Genomic DNA, 18,430 nt, shown 5'->3' with positions numbered 1-18,430 from the left:
ATCAAATGGCCACCTGGATTATTTACATTGATCCCCCCTTGTTTTTACACTGCTACTACTCGCTGTTTATTATCTATGCATAGTCATTTTACCCCTACCTATGTACAAATTAGCTTGACTAAGCTGTACCCCCGCACATTGACTCGGTACCGGTACCCCCTGTACATAGCCTCTGTATTGTCACAGTAAGGTCTACAGCTGTTGTATTCGGCGCATGTGACAAATACAAATTGATTTGAAGTGGCGCAGCAAATCTTCCAGAAAAACAGTCGCTATCAAACTAGGGATTTCGTGGCTAATTGAGGTAAAACAGTAGTTATGCTCATAGATTATGCACATTGAAACATCCCACCCAAAGCGGGAGGTTTAAAAAAAATACTTAGTAGTCGCCAAAGTGCCGACGCATGTCTTTAACTTTTAGCTTGACTTGTTGAACCTCAGTCCTCTATGCTGCAGCTGACACTGCATCATGGCCTTTATGTTCATCCATAGCATTGCTGTGTAATTGTCAGATGCAGGACTCCATTGCAAAAAGACACTGGAAATCCCTGTTAAAATTAAAATAACACACAGATAAAAGATACATTGTTCATCAGTATGCATGTAAACCTCCAGCAGTTTGTCATGGCTAGAGCAGATATGTGGAGGCGTTCACCAGCTCATGCTTTCTTAAATCCAGGAATTTCATAGTGAGGTTGGTGGCAAGTCTCGCAGACAGACACCAGACAGGACATGAGAGCTTTCTGCTTTCTGGTCCCAGTGCAGAAATCACAGGTTACATCTCCAGGTCCAGCATGACACGAGCAGGTGGAAGAGCAGCCTGGAGTCCTGTCTTCTTCAGTTTCTGCACCACCTCAGCCAACATATTATTTTTCCTCAGAGCAGGCCTCGGAGTGAATGTCTGTCTACACTGAGGGTTGATGTAGACAGCCTTCTGTTCATCCGGATCCCAGCAGCCCTCAATGCAGTAACTGGGTCGTTCCACAAAATGAGTGCCTTTCGATATTAGAAGTCGAAATTTCACACAAATATTGCATTTTAAAAGCATGTTATATTAAATGAAGTACCCTTTAATATTAATAAAGACATGCTCAAGTGCCAAAATTCCACATATACAGTGGGGAGAACAAGTATTTGATACACTGCCGATTTTGCAGGTTTTCCTACTTACAAAGCATGTAGAGGTCTGTCATTTTTATCATAGGTACACTTCAACTGTGAGAACGGAATCTAAAACAAAAATCCAGAAAATCACATTGTATGATTTTTAATAATTAATTTGCATTTATTGCATGACATAAGTATTTGATCACCTACCAACAAGTAAGAATTCCGGTCTCTCACAGACCTTTAGTTTTTCTTTAAGAAGCCCTCCTGTTCTCCACTCATTACCTGGATTAACTGCACCTGTTTGAACTCGTTACCTGTATAAAAGACACCTGTCCACACACTCAATCAAACAGATTCCAACCTCTCCACAATAGCCAAGACCAGAGAGCTGTGTAAGGACATCAGGGATAAAATTGTAGACCTGCACAAGGCTGGGATGGGCTACAGGACAATAGGCAAGCAGCTTGGTGAGAGGAAACAACTGTTGGCGGCAATTATTAGACAATGGAAGAAGTTCAAGATGACGGTCAATCACCCTCGGTCTGGGGCTCCATGCAAGTTTCACCTCGTGGGCATCAATGATCATGAGGAAGGTGAGGGATCAGCCAGAACTACACGGCAGGACCTGGTCAATGACCTGAAGAGAGCTGGGACCACAGTCTCAAAGAAAACCATTAGTAACAACACTACGCCGTCATGGATTAAAATCCTGCAGCGCACGCAAGGTCCCCCTGCTTAAGCCAGTGCATGTCCAGGCCCGTCTGAAGTTTGCCAATGACCATCTGGATGATCCAGAGGAGGAATGGGAGAAGGTCATGTGGTCTGATGCTTTTTGTGTCTAACTCCACTCGCCGCTGTTTGGAGAAGAAGAAGTATGAGTACAACCCAAGAACACCATCCCCAACCGTGAAGCATGGAGGTGGAAACATCATTCTTTTGGGGATGCTTTCTTGCAAAAAGGGGACAGGACGACTGCACCGTATTGAGAGGAGGATGGATGGGGCCATGTATCGCGAGATCTTGGCCAACAACCTCCTTCCCTCAGTAAGAGCATTGAAGATGGGTCGTGGCTGGGTCTTCCAGCATGACAACGACACGAAGCACACACCATGGCAACTAAGGAGTGGCTCCGTAAGAAGCATCTCAAGGTCCTGGAGTGGCCTAGCCAGTCTCCAGACCTGAACCCAATAGAAAACTTTGGAGGGAGCTGAAAGTCCGTATGCCCAGCGACAGCCCGAAACCTGAAGGATCTGGAGAAGATCTGTAGGAGGAGTGGGCCAAAATCCCTGCTGCAGTGTGTGCAAACCTAGTCAAGAAAACAGTAAACAGGAACGTATGATCTCTGTAATTGCAAACAAAGGTTTCTGTACCAAATATTAAGTTCTGCTTTTCTGATGTATCAAATACTTATGTCATGCAATAAAATGCAAATTAATTACTTAAAAATCATAAATGTGATTTTCTGATTTTTGTTTTGAGATTCCGTCTCTCATAGTTGAAGTGTACCTATGATAAAAATTACAGACCTCTACATGCTTTGTAAGTAGGAAAACCTGCAAAATCGGCAGTGTATCAAATACTTGTTCTCCCCACTGTATGTCCCCCTGTGCATCCTCTGTGACTTCCAGGAAGATTTTAAGCTACTTAACCCCATAATTTTCACCATCATTGTAAAGTTATTTTGTTGCTTTGACAAAGTAATTTATGAAGATAATTATGCATTTCATGTTATTAGTTAAACCTGTCCCTGGTTTTAAGGTCAACCCTGTTATGTGAACTAAACTCTCATTTTAATATGGTGAAACTATTCCTTTTAAAAAATATATAGATTTTAAAGAGACATTGAATAGTCAAATCACAGTGTAAAACCAAGTGAGACATTTTCTGGTGTTTAGTGGTGGAAATCTGAGCGCTTCGAGTAGAAAAGGTCAATCTTGTTACCCATAGATAGACAGGCCAGAAATATTTCAACATTTTGTTTTATATATATATTTTTTGTGAAGCTTACATTCAATTGCCATTCCCTGTTGCACAGAACAACCTTCCATCCCCCCTGTTACAAGGGGATTTATGGCTGATTTAAGATGAAGTCGTCAACCTTGTTACGGTCAAACCTGTTACGGTCAACCCTGTTACGGTCAACCCTGTTACGGTCAACCMTGTTACGGTCAACCCTGTTACGGTCAACCCTGTTACTTTATTTGTCCCGCTTTTTCTCTCTCCAACTTCTCTCCCTTCCTCCGACCCAACCAAATTCACAAAGAAATGTGTGTTATAGATCTGTCATGCTCATTGAAAGCAAGTCCAAGAAGCCGTAGATCTATTCTGTGTGTATTATTTCTATGCCCAAATGAGAAAAGGTCATAGACTCCGATCAGTTTCGTTTCCTCAGAGGAGAGTGTGGGAGGGGTGGAGTTAGAGGGAAGGAGGAAGAGATATAATTTGGAGGGGGGAAAAAAAAGAAAAAAGAAAAAGAAAGAGAGACAGACAAAGACAGACAGACAGACAGACAGAGAGAGTATGGGATCTGCCTAAGGGGCGGGTTATAGGGAAGGAGGGAGAGAGAGAGAGCGAGAGAACAGATGTAAACCTTTTTAAAACCTTTATAAACCCCCTAAACAGTAGCATTACTTTAATCTATTCTACACTCTAGATAGTGGATCTTAAACACTATACATCATTATCTAAAGATTTTCTAGGAAAATTAAGCAAGTTACTGAGTAGTTTAGCAATGCTGTTTATTGTTTGGCAAACAGCGCCTTCAAGTGGACAGTTTTATGATCCAATCACTGTGAAAAATAAATGCACAGGAAAATGTTAAAGGATCACATACACTACATGACCAAAAGTATGTGGACACCTGCTTGTCGAACGTCTCATTCCAAAACCATGGGCATTAATATGGAGTTGGTCCCCCCCTTTGCTGCTATAACAGACTCCACTCTTCTGGGAAGGCTTTCCACTAAATGTTGGAAAATTGCTGCAGGGCTCCCATCAAGCCACAAGAGCATTACTGAGGTCAGGCACTGATGTTGGGCGATTAGATTAGGCCTGCCTTGCAGTCGGCGTTCCAATTCATCCCAAAGTTGTTCGATACGGTTGAGGTCAGGGCTCTGTGCAGGCCAGTCTTCCACACCGATCTTGACAAATCATTTTTGTATGGACCTCGCTGTGTGCACGGGGGCATTGTCATGCTAAAACAGGAAAGAGCCTTCCCCAAACTGTTGCCACAAAGTTGGAAGGACAGAATCATCTAGAATGTCATTGTATGCTGTAGCGTTAAGATTTCCCTTCACTGGAACTAAGGGGCCTAGTCTGAACCATGAAAAACAGCCTCAGACCATTATTCCTCCTCCACCAAACGTCACTGTTGGCACTATGCATTGGGACAGGTAGCGTTCTCCTAATATCCGCCGAACCCAGATGGTGAAGAGTGATTCATCACTCCAGAGAACGCCTTTCCACTGCCCCAGAGTCCAATCGCATCGAGCTTTACACCACTCCAGCCGACGCTTGGCATTGCGCTTGGTGATCTTAGGCCTCTGGGAGCTGACGTTGCTTCCAGAGGCAGTTTGGAACACGGTAGTGAGTGTTGCAACTGAGGACAGTTACGCGCTTCAACACTCGGCGGTCCTGTTCCGTGAGCTTGTGTGGCCTACCACTTCGACGGCTGAGCCGTTGTTGCTCCTAGACGTTTCTTCTTCACAATAACAGCACTGACAGTTGACTGGGGTAGCTCTAGAAGAGCAGAAATTTGATGACCTGACTTGTTGGAAAGGTGGCATCCTATGACAGTGCCATGTTGAAAGTCACTGAGCTCTTCAGTAAGGCCATTCTACTGCCAATGTTTGTCTATGGAGATTGCATGGCTGTGTGCTCGATTTTATACACCTGTCAGCAATGGGTGTGGCTGAAATAGCCGAATCCACTAATTTGAAGGGGTGTCCACATACTTCTGTATATATAGTGTATGTAGACCATCACCTCTATCACCGCTTACACATCTCAGTATCGTACCAATACCGCCCAAACGCAGGATAGAGGGGCTGAGTGAATTTGTCTGGACTCTGTGGAGGAGGGTCATAGAAGGATGCATTTTGTAGAAGGACAGAGAACCTGCCTTGTGATCCTGGTAAACTACTACTCTGGGGCACAGAGGGCCTGAAACATTAGTCCTAATATGATCATGCATTAAATAATAACCACTACAACAGCTGGCATCACTAGGGCACCATAGAGTCCAGGAATTGTCACTGCGTCCGAATCCGGAGTCGTAATCTCTTCTGGTGATCTTTTTATACGAGACTGCTATAAGAACAGACTCACCACTCCACCTTCCACTAACAGCGTCCAGACAGTTGTGTATGCTGATGACCACTGAAACACACCAGTAGTCCAGACGCCATCTTGTCCGACCCTTCACCTTTGACATTTGGGCCTAGGGTCACAGGCTGTCATCGTGCCCGGGGGTCCAGGTGAGGTGAGAAGGGAAGACCAGGCCCCTCTCCAGTGCGTGGCATCTCCAGCGGTCCTCGTCCCCCTCGTGGGTCAGGTACCTGCAGCCCATCCTCTTCTCAAACTCCCTCAGGTCACACCACAACTGGAAGTCCTGGGGAGTTCAAATCAAATCATATTTTTTATTGGTCACATACGCATGGTTAGCAGATGTTTTTGCGAGTGTAGCGAAATGCTCGAAATGCTCGAAATGCTCGAGTTAAGGTGAGGGTTAAGATTGTGATTAAGAGTTAGACGGGTTTGGTTATGGCTAGGGTTGGTGTTGAGCGGGAAGAGGGAGAGTAGAAAAGGACAAAGAGACAGAGATAGAAGTGTGAAATGTAGAGACGGCTTGTCAATGACTGGCCATTCATAATGGGTTACAAACTGACGATCGTTCTCACTTGTTATAGGCTATACCTATCGCCTTACGAACTGCTCGGAGATGTTTTCAGTTTGTCTAAGATGTCAGACACAACAAGATATTTAAAAAATTGTGATTTATCAGGGGGTGTTGCAGCACCCCTACTTCCCGCGGCTATGCTTAGCACTGTGAGAGGCCGTTCCTTCTCTTGCTAGAACAAGACGTGGGCTACCTGCTGCATACTGGTGCCGACAAACCTGTCATTTCTACTAACCTGTCCGACAACTTGACTTTAAGCCAATCAGAGAGCACGAACCTCCACGTGGCAGGGAGACAACAGGTGACAAGAAAATCAAAAAATAAAAAGAGCCAAAGGGCAACCAGTGTAATCCTCTCCCTTTTCATCAGAATTGTTCTAACTAAGACAATAAAGCATTACATTATTTGTTGTACATCTAGCTAAGGAGTGTTGTGCTTGAATACGTTTTTTTTGTTAGGCTTGATAATGTGCACTAGCGCATTAACGTTAGCTTGCTAACTGACCAATGCAGTCACAAACACTTTATATGAATCGAAGTGCAGCACAATGCACAAAACACTAAATGCCCTACTAAGCTAGCTATCTAGAAAGATGAATAATAAATCATTTAATTCACTCTCCACTATCCCACTCTGCCAGCGCCAGTTCGCATTCTAGCTAACGTTAGCTTAACAGTTAGCATCGTCATTATTTCCAGTAGCACAACATACAGTTGAAGTCGGAAGTTTACATAGACTTAGGTTGGAGTCATTAAAACTCGTTTTTCAACCACTCCACACATTTCCTGTTAACAAACTATAGTTTTGGAAAGTCGGTTAGGACATCTACTTTGTGCATGACACAAGTAATTTTTCCAACAATTGTTAACAGACAGATTATTTCACTTATAATTCATAATTCGCCAAGAACTCAGAAAAAAGTCTGGTTCATCCTTGGGAGCAATTTCCAAACACCTGAAGGTACCACGTTCATCTATACAAGCAATAGTACGCAAGTATAAACACCATGGGACCACGCAGCCGTGATACCGCTCAGGTAGGCGTTCTGTCTACTAGAGATGAACGTACTTTGGTGCGAAAAGTGCAAATCAATCCCAGAACAACAGCAAAGGACCTTGTGAAGATGCTGGAGGAAACAGGTACAAAAGGCTCTATATCCACAGTAAAACAAGTCCTATATCGACATAACCTGAAAGGCCGCTCAGCAAGGAAGACGCCACTGCTCCAAAACCGCCATAAAAAAAGCCAGACTACGGTTTGCAACTGCACATGGGCACAAAGATTGTAGGTTTTGGAGAAATGTCCTCTGGTCTGATGAAACAAAAATATAACTGTTTGGCCATAATGACCATCATTATGTTTGGAGGAAAAAGGGGGAGGCTTGCATGCCTCGGCATCATGTTGTGGGGGTGCTTTGCTGCAGGAGAGAGTGGTGCACTTCACAAAATAGATGGCCTCATGAGGAAGGAAAATTATGTGGATATATTGAAGCAACATCTCAAGACATCAGTCAGGAAGTTGAAGCTTGGACGCAAATGGGTCTTCCAAATGGACAATGACCCCAAGCATACTTCCAAAGTTGTAGCAAAATGGTTTAAGGACAACAAAGTCAAGCTATTGGAGTGGCCATCACAAAGCCCTGACCTCAATCCCATAGAAAATTAGTGGGCAGAACTGAAAAAGCGTGTGCGAGCAAGGATACCTACAAACCTGACTCAGTTACACCAGCTCTGTCAGGAGGAATGGGCCAAAATTCACCCAACTTATTGTGGGAAGCTTGTGGAAGGCTACCCAAAACGTTTGACCCAAGTAAAACAATTTAAAGGCAATGCTACCAAATACTAATTGAGTGTATGTAAACTTATGACCCACTGGGAATGTGATGAAAGAAATAAAAGCTGAAATAAATCATTCTCTCTACTATTATTCTGACATTTAACATTCTTAAAATAAAGTGGTGATCCTTATTGACCTAAGACAGGGTACATTTACTAGGATTAAATGTCAGGAATTATGAAAAACTGAGTTTAAATGTTTTTGGCTGTGTAGGTAAACTTCCGACTTCAACTGTATGTAGCTTCTCCACTGACTTAGAGGCAGCTGCTTCACTAAAAAAAAAACGAATCCATTGGGATTTAATTATAATGTTGCTAGTTATCTAGTTGTGGCCATCTGGCTCATATCAACAAGGGCTTACTACAAATTATAACTAGCTAGCAACATTATTAGAGAATCTTGCTAGTTGGCTAACATTAGCTATCTACAGCAGGGACAAGCCAAACAAGCTACTGCCACCTTGTGGTCTGGAGTATTTTGACTATTGCATCGGTGGTGTATCTGTGATATGTGAACAACAAAAAGTTAACTGCCAACAAGAGGTGCTAAGTACATCTCACAGTCAATATCATTGGTGTGTCTGAGCCTTAAAGTGTTTCTGTTAGGAGAAGTGGAGGTCTTTTACCTGTAGCCAGGAGTGCCCCAGTGCTTTTCCCACACTGAACCTACATCTTACTGCAACCTGGAGCAGGTTGTTGATAAGACTCACCGCTAGAGAGAGAGAGAGAGAACGTCATGAGAGACTGATTCTACCTCCACACAAATAAAACGTTAGCCCAGGGCTAGGGAAATAAAATGATGTTTGAATGCTGATTCATTGGTTTCTGCACCCCACCTTAGACAAAACACTAGGGGGAATGTTACTTTTGAAACCCCTGATGTTAGCCCAGGGCAGGCGGGGGTAAAGACCTACCCTCCAGTGATATGTTAGCCCAGGGCAGGCGGGGGTAAAGACCTACCCTCCAGTGATATGTTAGCCCAGAGCAGGCAGGGGTAAAAATCTACCCGCCAGTGAGATGTAAGCCCAAGGCAGGTGGGGGTACAGACGTACTTGATATTTTTGAGGGAGACACTTTTGTGAAACAACCTTCCTGGGCGAGCCACCATACCCATCCGAGAAGTGGGGTTGAGGAGTCATGAAGTCAAATTGATACATAGTCACTTCAAAAATGATTGGCATCCTTGATAAAGATAAACAAAAAATAATAAAAAAAATACTGAGCTATATTGTACGCTCAGAACAATTTGAAAATTATATTATGTTTTACTAATACAATTGCCCAGAAAAAAATAGATTTTCTTTAACAAGTAATAATTGTTATAACTCAAAAAGACAGGTCTCAAAATGCCTGGCACTTCTTAAGAATCTTATCAAAAATGTAATCTGCATTAACGTCCAACTTTAAGTTCATCTAAACTTAATGAACCGTATTGTGTTCTTCCATGGCTTCCTGTTTCACTGGGGTATAAAAAAAAATGAGGTAACACACATGTAAAATCCATTTGTCATCCACCACCATGGAGAAAGGCAAAGGACTTACAAATGAAAAGAGAAAGGGTTGTTGACCTTCATAAATCAGGTACAAACAGCTAAAAAGGGAAATAAAGTATACCACTTACCACTGGAACAGTGGTAAACTTGCCTGGTAAAGGACGCATGTGTGTCTTTTCCCCACGCATAGTGAGGAAGATGGTTCTTGAGGCAAAGAAAAGTCCAAGGGCCACAGTTGGAGAATAACAGAACTTGGTTATCAAGATTCACCAAGATTCCAAAACTATAATTAGACACCACCTCCATTCCAATAGGCTCTTTGGAAGAGTTGCTAGGGGAAAAAAAGCCTTTTAAGCGCAACAACAAATGTAAACGACTGGAGTTTGCTAAAAACAGCATTGGCACTTGGATTGGAACCAGGTGCTTTGGTCAGATGAGACAACCGTAGAGCTCTATGGCCACGCAAACCAGTGGTGGGTTCACCATTGAAAGAAATATGGATGAGCAGAAAATAACCTCATACCAGCTGTAAAATATGGTGGTGGATCACTGATGATCATTATGGGACTCTTTTGCTTGCATTGGTCCTACCAGGGGGGAAAAACGTACCCTCTAGTGAGATGTTAGACCAGGGCAGGCGGGGGTACATGAAGGCAGCATTGGTGATCTGTTGTCTGATGTCCTCGTCCTCGTTGAAGGGGAACGTTCCGCTCAGGCTGACGTACAGGACCACACCCACCGCCCACATGTCCAGCGAGCGGTTGTAACCATGGCTACTGATGACCTCGGGTGCCAGGTAGGCCGGCGTGCCCACCACCGACCGGCGGAACGACTTCTCGCCGATGATGCGGGCAAAACCAAAGTCGCACAGCTTTACCTGAGGGGAGAGGAGTCGCTGTAAAGTCTGATGGAAGGATTATTTTACAAAGTAGACCGTCTTCACAGACAAATTGATGCACACGCACTGACCTGAGGGAAAGAGTCTGGGGAGGCCAGCAGTACATTCTCAGGTTTCAGGTCACAGTGAGCGATGTGTTTGAAGTGCAGGTAGCGCAGGGCCTCTAGAATCTACCCACACACACACACACACACACACACACACACACACACCTGTCTCTTATACACATCTAGATGTGTATAAGAGACAGAGCCAGCAGTACATTCTCAGGTTTCAGGTCACAGTGAGCGATGTGTTTGAAGTGCAGGTAGCGCAGGGCCTCTAGAATCTACCCACACACACACACACACACATATGAGTCAACAAAGAATTCAAAATCAACTGAATTTTACATATTGACGTATGCATCAAACTTATTTTTAAAAAGGCACTACTTTCCCCCTCTGGAGGCACTATTTGAACACCGCAGACTGTTGAAGAAATAGTCCGTGTCCTACCGCTATGTGACCAGTACCTGTGTAACCAAGAAACGTGTGGTGCGCTCTGGCAGTCGGCCCTTCTCATTGGACAGAATCATCTCCAGCATATCTCCATGGAGCTTCTCCATGACGATGAATACGTGCTCCATGGTCTCAAACATGCCCTCCAGTAGAACTATACCGAGGTGGGACAGATTCTGAACACAGGCACACATTGAAAGGGGGAAACTAATATGACAACGGGATGTTCATTTCAAACACTCTACCTCCCCTGTAACACAAACGCAACATAAACAAACAAATCCAGAACCGTCACCTGTAGAATTGCCTGCTCGTTCCTCAACTGTCTCTCCTGTTTGGTAGGGAAACGGGTTTTGTCGATGACCTTGACGGCCACTGGCCGACCAGACTGTCTGTGGGTGCCTGGGGACGAGAGTAGACTCTCAGCTAGCCAAGTAACACAATGATAATACCCTATATATAAATCGGAAGAGAAGAAGCTCATTGAGCCTAACAGGTAACGGTAGAGAAAGTATTTCTCCCAGTGTAAACGTCAAACCCACCTCCATACACCACTCCAAACTGTCCTGAACCCAGCACCTCATCAGTGAAGATCTGATACACCGAACTGACGTCCTGAATGACACACACACAAACATAAAAAAGGCCCACGCCAACATAAACACAAAATGCGCGCAACACACACAGACACAGTGTTAGTTACTCGTCTATCCATTTCAGACAACGAGACTCGAGAGCTCGTACATATAGATCCGTCAGCCACCCAACCCACACACTTACCGGGCTTTTTCCACTCTGGGGTTCATGGTCTATAACAGAAAGAGTTCTCTCTTTATTAAAAGCACCAATTATCAATGTCACCATTGTTATAGCACATGACCCTGGAACTAAGTCTAACACGCATGAGGATGATGCCAACTTTACTTTAAAGCCTTTATGAAAAACAATGTGAGAGACCATCCGGTGGCAGGGCCCTCAGAGCCCTTAGGGAGTTTGGCCAACTGACACAGGACACCGTGGAGGTGAGCTGGGGTTCGGGTCACCCACAGAACGTTCAGACAGAACCCGCAGTGACCAAACTCTCTAAATACTCGGCTCTGATGCCAGTCATTGGTCGATCTCTGAACAATACTCTAGTACCCCAGTCCAAACATGCTACTTCTCCGACTCACCTTGTCCCTGTTTGTCCACCTGCCCGCTGTTCAGCACGGGCATCAGAGCCTGGCGTACGGCGGTCTCCCAGGCCTGTCCGTCCCGGCCCGCCAACACACAGTACACCAGTGTGCCCGTCACCACTTCGAAGGAGTGGGCACTGTTGTCGGGCAACAAGGGGACAGACAGCTGGGCGGGGCCTCGTACCTGCAGCACCTCAGATAGAGGAATCTCCTAGAGAGGGAGGGAGGAATGAAGATAGAGGAAGGGAGACCGGAGAGGGTGTGGAGAAGGGAAGAAAAGGGAGGGAAAGAGTGAGAGACAAGGGAGAAGGGAGGGAGGAAGAAAAACACATTTTGTTGATGTTCTATTTGGCCACAAGAGGTCAGTACTGTAGTGTTGAGGTGACTGTGACTGGCCTTGGATGGTAAATGCTAGAATGATAGATGGATCTTTCTTCCCCATTGAACCAACCTTGTAGTACTTGGTGTTGATCTCGTTCTGGTACAGAGTGATATTCTTCCAGTCCAATATCCAGTAATGACGTTTCCTCTGACAGAAACAATGAGAAAGTATGGTGTGAATGTTTTCTCTCTCTCTGTGTGTGTGTGTGTGCATACCTGCATGCCTGCCTGTGTATGTGTTCTCACCAGTGTGTCAGTGTTGGTGTGATGCAGTAGCCAACCCTCTCTCAGTACTCCACTGGCCTGTCTTTTAGTGTGACGGACTGACTGGACTACCCGCATTAGAGGAATATAATTACTGAAACATGGACTGAGAGAGCGAGCGAGCGAGAGCGAGAGAGAGAGAGAGAGAGAGAGAGAGAGAGAGAGAGAGAGAGAGAGAGGGAGGGAGGGAGGGCGGGACCAATAAGAGGAATAATATATAGAGAGAGAGAGAGAAGTAAGGAAGGAGAAAGAGAGAGATGAGAGAGAGTGGGAGGGAAAGAAGAGAGAGAGAACTTTTTTACAACTTCAATGACAGACACTCATGTACTACATACTCAAATTAATTATTATTATCAAAACTCAAAATGGAAACATACTGAACTTTACCATCCTATCATAGCCATTTAAAAAAAAAATCTCTTACATGATTGGTGGCTGATGTCCCACTTCCTTGTTCTCGGCAAATGGAACCTCAGTAGACGGCTCGTCGTCATCGTCTTCTAGTGATGTTATACTCAAGCTCATATCCTGCTCATCATCCTCTGTGTCGTTCTTGTAGCCGAGACTGGACACTGAGTCTGAGTCACAACACTTCCTACATCAATATTAAGCTACTAAGGCACTGTTTGTGTCAATGAGAAGTGTGGCAGTTCTACTCTCTTGTCAAAGCATGTACATGGAATGTATCATTTTAAGGACAATTTCACTTTTTTTTCAACCAAATCTTTATTTTTGATGTAAATGTCATAGAAGTGTCCAGACACTTTTTTTGTAATTTCTTTCAATTGGTTTTGAGAAACCTACCCCACCAGTAATATACTTCCTTATGCTTGTTCTGCAGTTGTAGGGGCACAGAAAAACCTGAGCAAAGGCTCCAAAAACACTCAAATATGTCCTTTTAGAAACGGCAACGGAAAGAATCGCTAAACAAGTGTCCGGACATTTACATCAAAAATAGAGTTTTTAACTTTTCCTTGAACGACATGGACTCCATCGGTTAACAAGTTCAGTGGCCTGTCTTGCTCTGAGACTTTGTCTCTCACCTCCTTCCTCATTGGTGTTCCTCCTCTCTCCAGGACAGTCAGCGGGGACCAGGGAGCTCTCACAGCGACGATGGCAGTTCAGCTTACAGTCTGGAGAGAGAAAGAGAGAACGAGAGAAAGCGAGAGAGAGGGATAGAGAGAGGGAGTGTGAGAAAGAGAGAGGTGAACTTCAGTACACCAAGACGACTGACACAGAAATAACACAAAACGTGAAATCGGACCAAGCGATCGACATACCCGCTCCAGAAACGTACGACTAGAGAAAGCATCCCTCCCCCCCAAAATAAAACCTGAAATCTATCAGAATAACCACACACAACAACCACAATCAGAAAAATAAAAACCCCACACAATAAAGAAACCGCCGGAGCATTGTAGGCCCTGGCGGAAGAGGCCTTTGAGGAGGTGGCGGCAGTGCTGGCACACGGTAGGCTTGGTGTAGCTGTGGATGTGGAAGGTGTGGGGCACCCTGGCCCTGCCTGTCTCACCGTCCTTTCCCTGGTCCACCCCCAGCCACACCGGGTGATCTGTCCATGACGGGGGTCTGGACCTGGGCTTGGACATACTGATCTAGACGTGGAGGGGAAGAGAGCAGAGAGGAAGGAAGGGGTGAGGGAGAAGAAGAAAAAAGAGAGGGAAAAGAAAGGAAGAAAAAGAGATAAAGAGAGAGATTTTCAGGTCCTGCTGTTGCTGTTACGAAGCACCCAATATTGCCCTGTAACATAGTTATAGGTGTATCCATGTGAATACCTGATGAGTGTTGCTGACATAGAATTAGAATAGAACGCATGCAGGTCTATGACATCAGCCACTGCAGTGTATGTTTCTAAACACTTCTACATTAACGTGGATGCTACTAGGATTACGGATAACCCTGAATGAATCGTGAATAATGATGAGTGAGAAAGTTAGAGGCATAAATATCATACCCACTCCAAAACGCTAACCTCCCCTGTTATTGTAATGGTGGAGGTTAGCATGTCTTGGGGGTATGATATTTGTGCGTCTGTAACTTTCTCACTCGTCATTATTCACAATTCATTCAGGACTATTCATAATCATGGTAGCATCCACATGAATGTAGAAGTGTTTAGAAAGATATTCTATTCTTATTTACAAATATAAATGAATGTACCGTTCATATTTATTGGGCACGAAATAATATGAAACACATTCAAAACAAACAGCAAACGCATCCAACATGTTTCTAGAGACAAGCTTGATGTAATCATTGCATGCTAGGAATATGGGACCAAATATTACACTATTGACTACTTTAATACACAATACTTTTGGTCCCCAAAAATGAGGGGACCACGTACAAAAACTGCTGTCATTTCTAAACGGTTCACCCGATATGGATGAAAATTCCCTCAATTTGAAGCTGACAGTCTGCACTTTAACCTCATAGTCAATTGTATCCTTTCAAATCCAAAGTGCAGGAGTACAGAGCCAAAACAACAAAACATTTGTCACTGTCTCTTTTTTTTCTTTTGATGCTCACTGGATCTCTAAGCATTCTGACCTCCTCTAGACTGCCTCCTGCAGGTGTGGAGAGGGAGTGCGTCCGGGGCCTGCCAGGGGGGAACAGGGACAGGCTGGGGCCACACACACGACGCCGTGCGCGGCTACAGTCACTAGGCAACTTCAGCGCACAGCGCTTATGGAAGTCTAACCCACAACCTACGGAGAGAGACAGAGAGAGAGAGAGATGAGACATAATTGAGACATATACCACATAGAATTCAATACAATTCAACATTAAATAAATACTGGAGTTGCTCGCTGTGATTAAAGATAGGATATACAGAAAAGTACCGCTGTCTCCAATTCCTTACCTTCACATTTCAACCCTTGACGTATCAGTCCCCACAGCATCTCACCACAGTGGTGACAGAAGGTGGGGGTGCGATACGATTGGACAGCCAGCGAGTGTGGGCGGATCTTCATCTCCGTCACAGTAGCGGATCCTGAGTGAGATCAGAACGAGCAGATCGTCCGTCACTATAGACTCATTAACCTAGGACGCTAACGCCTCGATCAGACCCGACAGCGTCATTGCGTCGGTGCTGTGTCATAAATGCTGCAGTTCCAACTCTTTTCATGATCCAAAATGTGTGTGGATGCGTGTGCAATAAAAGTTCAACATTCACCTTTCTGCTACTAGTTCGGTYAAGTCTACGCTTGCAATTTGATGCATACGTTGGAGAAGTCGTATGCACCACAACACAGAAACACACCGCAATTGGCCCCTGCGACGCAATGCTGCAAGGCAAACGCAGCGTTCCTTTGGAAATGAATGTACTCCTGGCGTACAAAAATCCGACGACGCTGTCGGTCTGATCGAGGCGTTAAACTCGTCAGTAAGTAGGATTCACCACGCGGTCAAAAGTAGCGCACTATAAAACGGAATAGRATGCTAGTTGGGACACATCTCCCAGCCTGACCTGAGAGGATGACCTCTATGAGGTCACCGTCCTGCAGTGGATCCTGGTCTGTGAGTCTGTGGAGGAGGTGTTCTGAGCCAGGCTGGTGTCTAAACAGGAGGACCTTCTCCCCCACGCCGACCACACTGCAGTCTGGAGCCTAAAATACCCAGAGACATGATCAATCAATCAGTCTGGTTCTGGGCTGGTTTATCGTCTGGATATGCATCATCAGAAGCATGCAGACAGACAGGCAGACAGTGGGCGTTTAGTGAGGAGAGAGACTGGTCATGGAACAATGTGAGGGATGTCAAGCGTCATTGTCGTTAGATATTCAAATGTGATGGAAACAAGTTTGAGTGTGGGTTCATTTCCAGGCTTTCTGACTGTTAGTTTGTATGTTTGCTACCAAAAACAGGCAAAGTGCAACGACCTCTGGGGGAGGATTTCCAGATTATTCACACAGACCACATACAGGTTCACACACAAACATTTACATTCAAGTCACTCAGCAGACGCTTCTGTCCAGAGCAATTTACAGTAAGTGCATTCATTTTAAGATTGCTAGGTGGGGACAACCACATATCACAGTCATAATAAATAAATGTTTCCTGAATAAAGTAGCTATCAGCAGTCAGAGCTAGTAAGGAGGGATAAAGTCAAGTGCAAGTGTTAGCTCACAAGTATTATTGTTTTGGGTGGGGGGTGAGAAGGGGGTGGGGGATGCTGTGGGATTATTTAAGATGCTCTTTGAAGAGGTAGGGGTTCAGATGTTTTCGGGAAGATGGGCAGGGACTCTGCTGTCCTAACTTCAAGGGAAGCAGGTCAACTATTGGGTGCCAGGACAGAGAAGAGCTTGGATTGAGCTGAGTGGGAGCTGAGAGACCAGAGGTGAGAGAACAGAGTGCTCGGTTGGGGTGTAGGGTTTGAGCATAGCCTGAAGGTAGGGAGGGACAGTTCCTCTTTCTGCTCCGTAGGCAAGTACCATGGTCAAAGACACCTACACAAACACGTACATACAGTACATTGCACATATGCGCACGCAACACACACTTGTATAACTAACCTTGTGGGGACACACAATTCAGTCCCACAAAATCCTATTTTCCAAACCCCTAACCTGTACCCTTACCATAGCTTGAGCAGGTGTGTGTGCGTGTGTGTGTGTGTGTGTATGTGTGTGAGAGAGAGAGAGAGATGCAGGAGGAGAGGCTGTGGTTGGAAAGTAAGCTGCAGACACAGCTAAACACCACAGCAGCCCCACTGGCTAACATAGTAACAGGGCTATCGCTCACTGAGGTGTGGTAGAGACAGACACACAGAGAGAACACACACACACACACACACACACACACACACACAGAGAGAGAGAGAGAAAGAGAGGAGAGACAGAGAGAGGCAGAGAAATACATTAGCTACTGTGTTGCATCACACCAATAGTTAAAGTAAATTGGCTAAACCATTCTAGACTGGGGGGGGGGGGGGGGCTGGCTGGTGATGTTTACCTTGCGTTCTATGATCTCTGCCGCCAGTCTCTTGGCGTGGCGAAAGCTGAGCTGCCCTCTTAGCGCACCCACACCACCTCCCTGAAGAGGCCTAGCTGGAACTGGACCAAGGCAGGGCCGAGAGGTGCCTGAAAGGGCCCGGGGGCCGCGGGGTGGGAAGGTCGATCAGGGGTATCTGGGCTGGACCGGATCACTGACATCCTGGAGAGAGAACCTATAGGTGCAGATAGAGATAGCGCTAGAGAGGTATGACAGAAATAAGGCGGTGCACTTATAGGAGAGAATTAAAAGACGTCAGGAACAGAAGTACTGATGGATCATGGATGCATTGGTACACCACAAATAACATGTATTCATATAGCACATTTCCTACATACACAGCAACTGAATGTACTTCACAGGCACGGAGCTTGTCAAGAAGTGAACAAAATAAGAGCATATTGACATACTAGATTTTCTGTACTAAGTTCAAATCAGACAAACATGGCTACCGAGACACGGCACAGTACTTTCGGTGAGGGGAAACCCCCTTACTTGATATTTCAGAGTCCATACAGTCTAGTTTACACCTCCCGGGCTCAGAAGGCTCCATCTTAGCAGCCCGATCTCCCGTCCTCGTTCAAAAGACACCGTGACAACTGAACAGTGGCTTCTGTTCTCAACCTTTTCTTCAGAAGCACACTGGTGGATTTGATTTCCTCATGTGAGGCTGTAGGCTTATAACAGTGACAGGAAGCCACTGAGTAACACCCTCAGCCCAGAATGTGAACACACACACACACGTCAACTTGATACTTACCAGAAGCCTGGTCCACCATTATCGTTTATCCAATAAATGTCACACTGGTTTGTTGGCTTACGTGGTGTACAACTTGATCTCTTATGTTCCAGCAGGCGAGATGT

The 18,430-nt window shown here is 45.0% G+C and overlaps 1 pseudogene; it reads right to left on the bottom strand.

The window, feature by feature from the left end:
* Positions 1-3,132: 3,132 nt before the first annotated feature.
* Positions 3,133-18,200, bottom strand: LOC111956338 (serine/threonine-protein kinase D3-like; annotated as a pseudogene).
* Positions 18,201-18,430: the final 230 nt, after the last annotated feature.

The sequence above is a fragment of the Salvelinus sp. IW2-2015 genome, linkage group LG3 (assembly GCF_002910315.2).
Source record: "Salvelinus sp. IW2-2015 linkage group LG3, ASM291031v2, whole genome shotgun sequence".
Lineage (NCBI taxonomy): Eukaryota > Metazoa > Chordata > Actinopteri > Salmoniformes > Salmonidae > Salvelinus > Salvelinus sp. IW2-2015.
The sequence above is the reverse complement of the archived record's forward strand: the minus strand, read 5'-3'. Positions and strand labels throughout refer to the sequence as shown.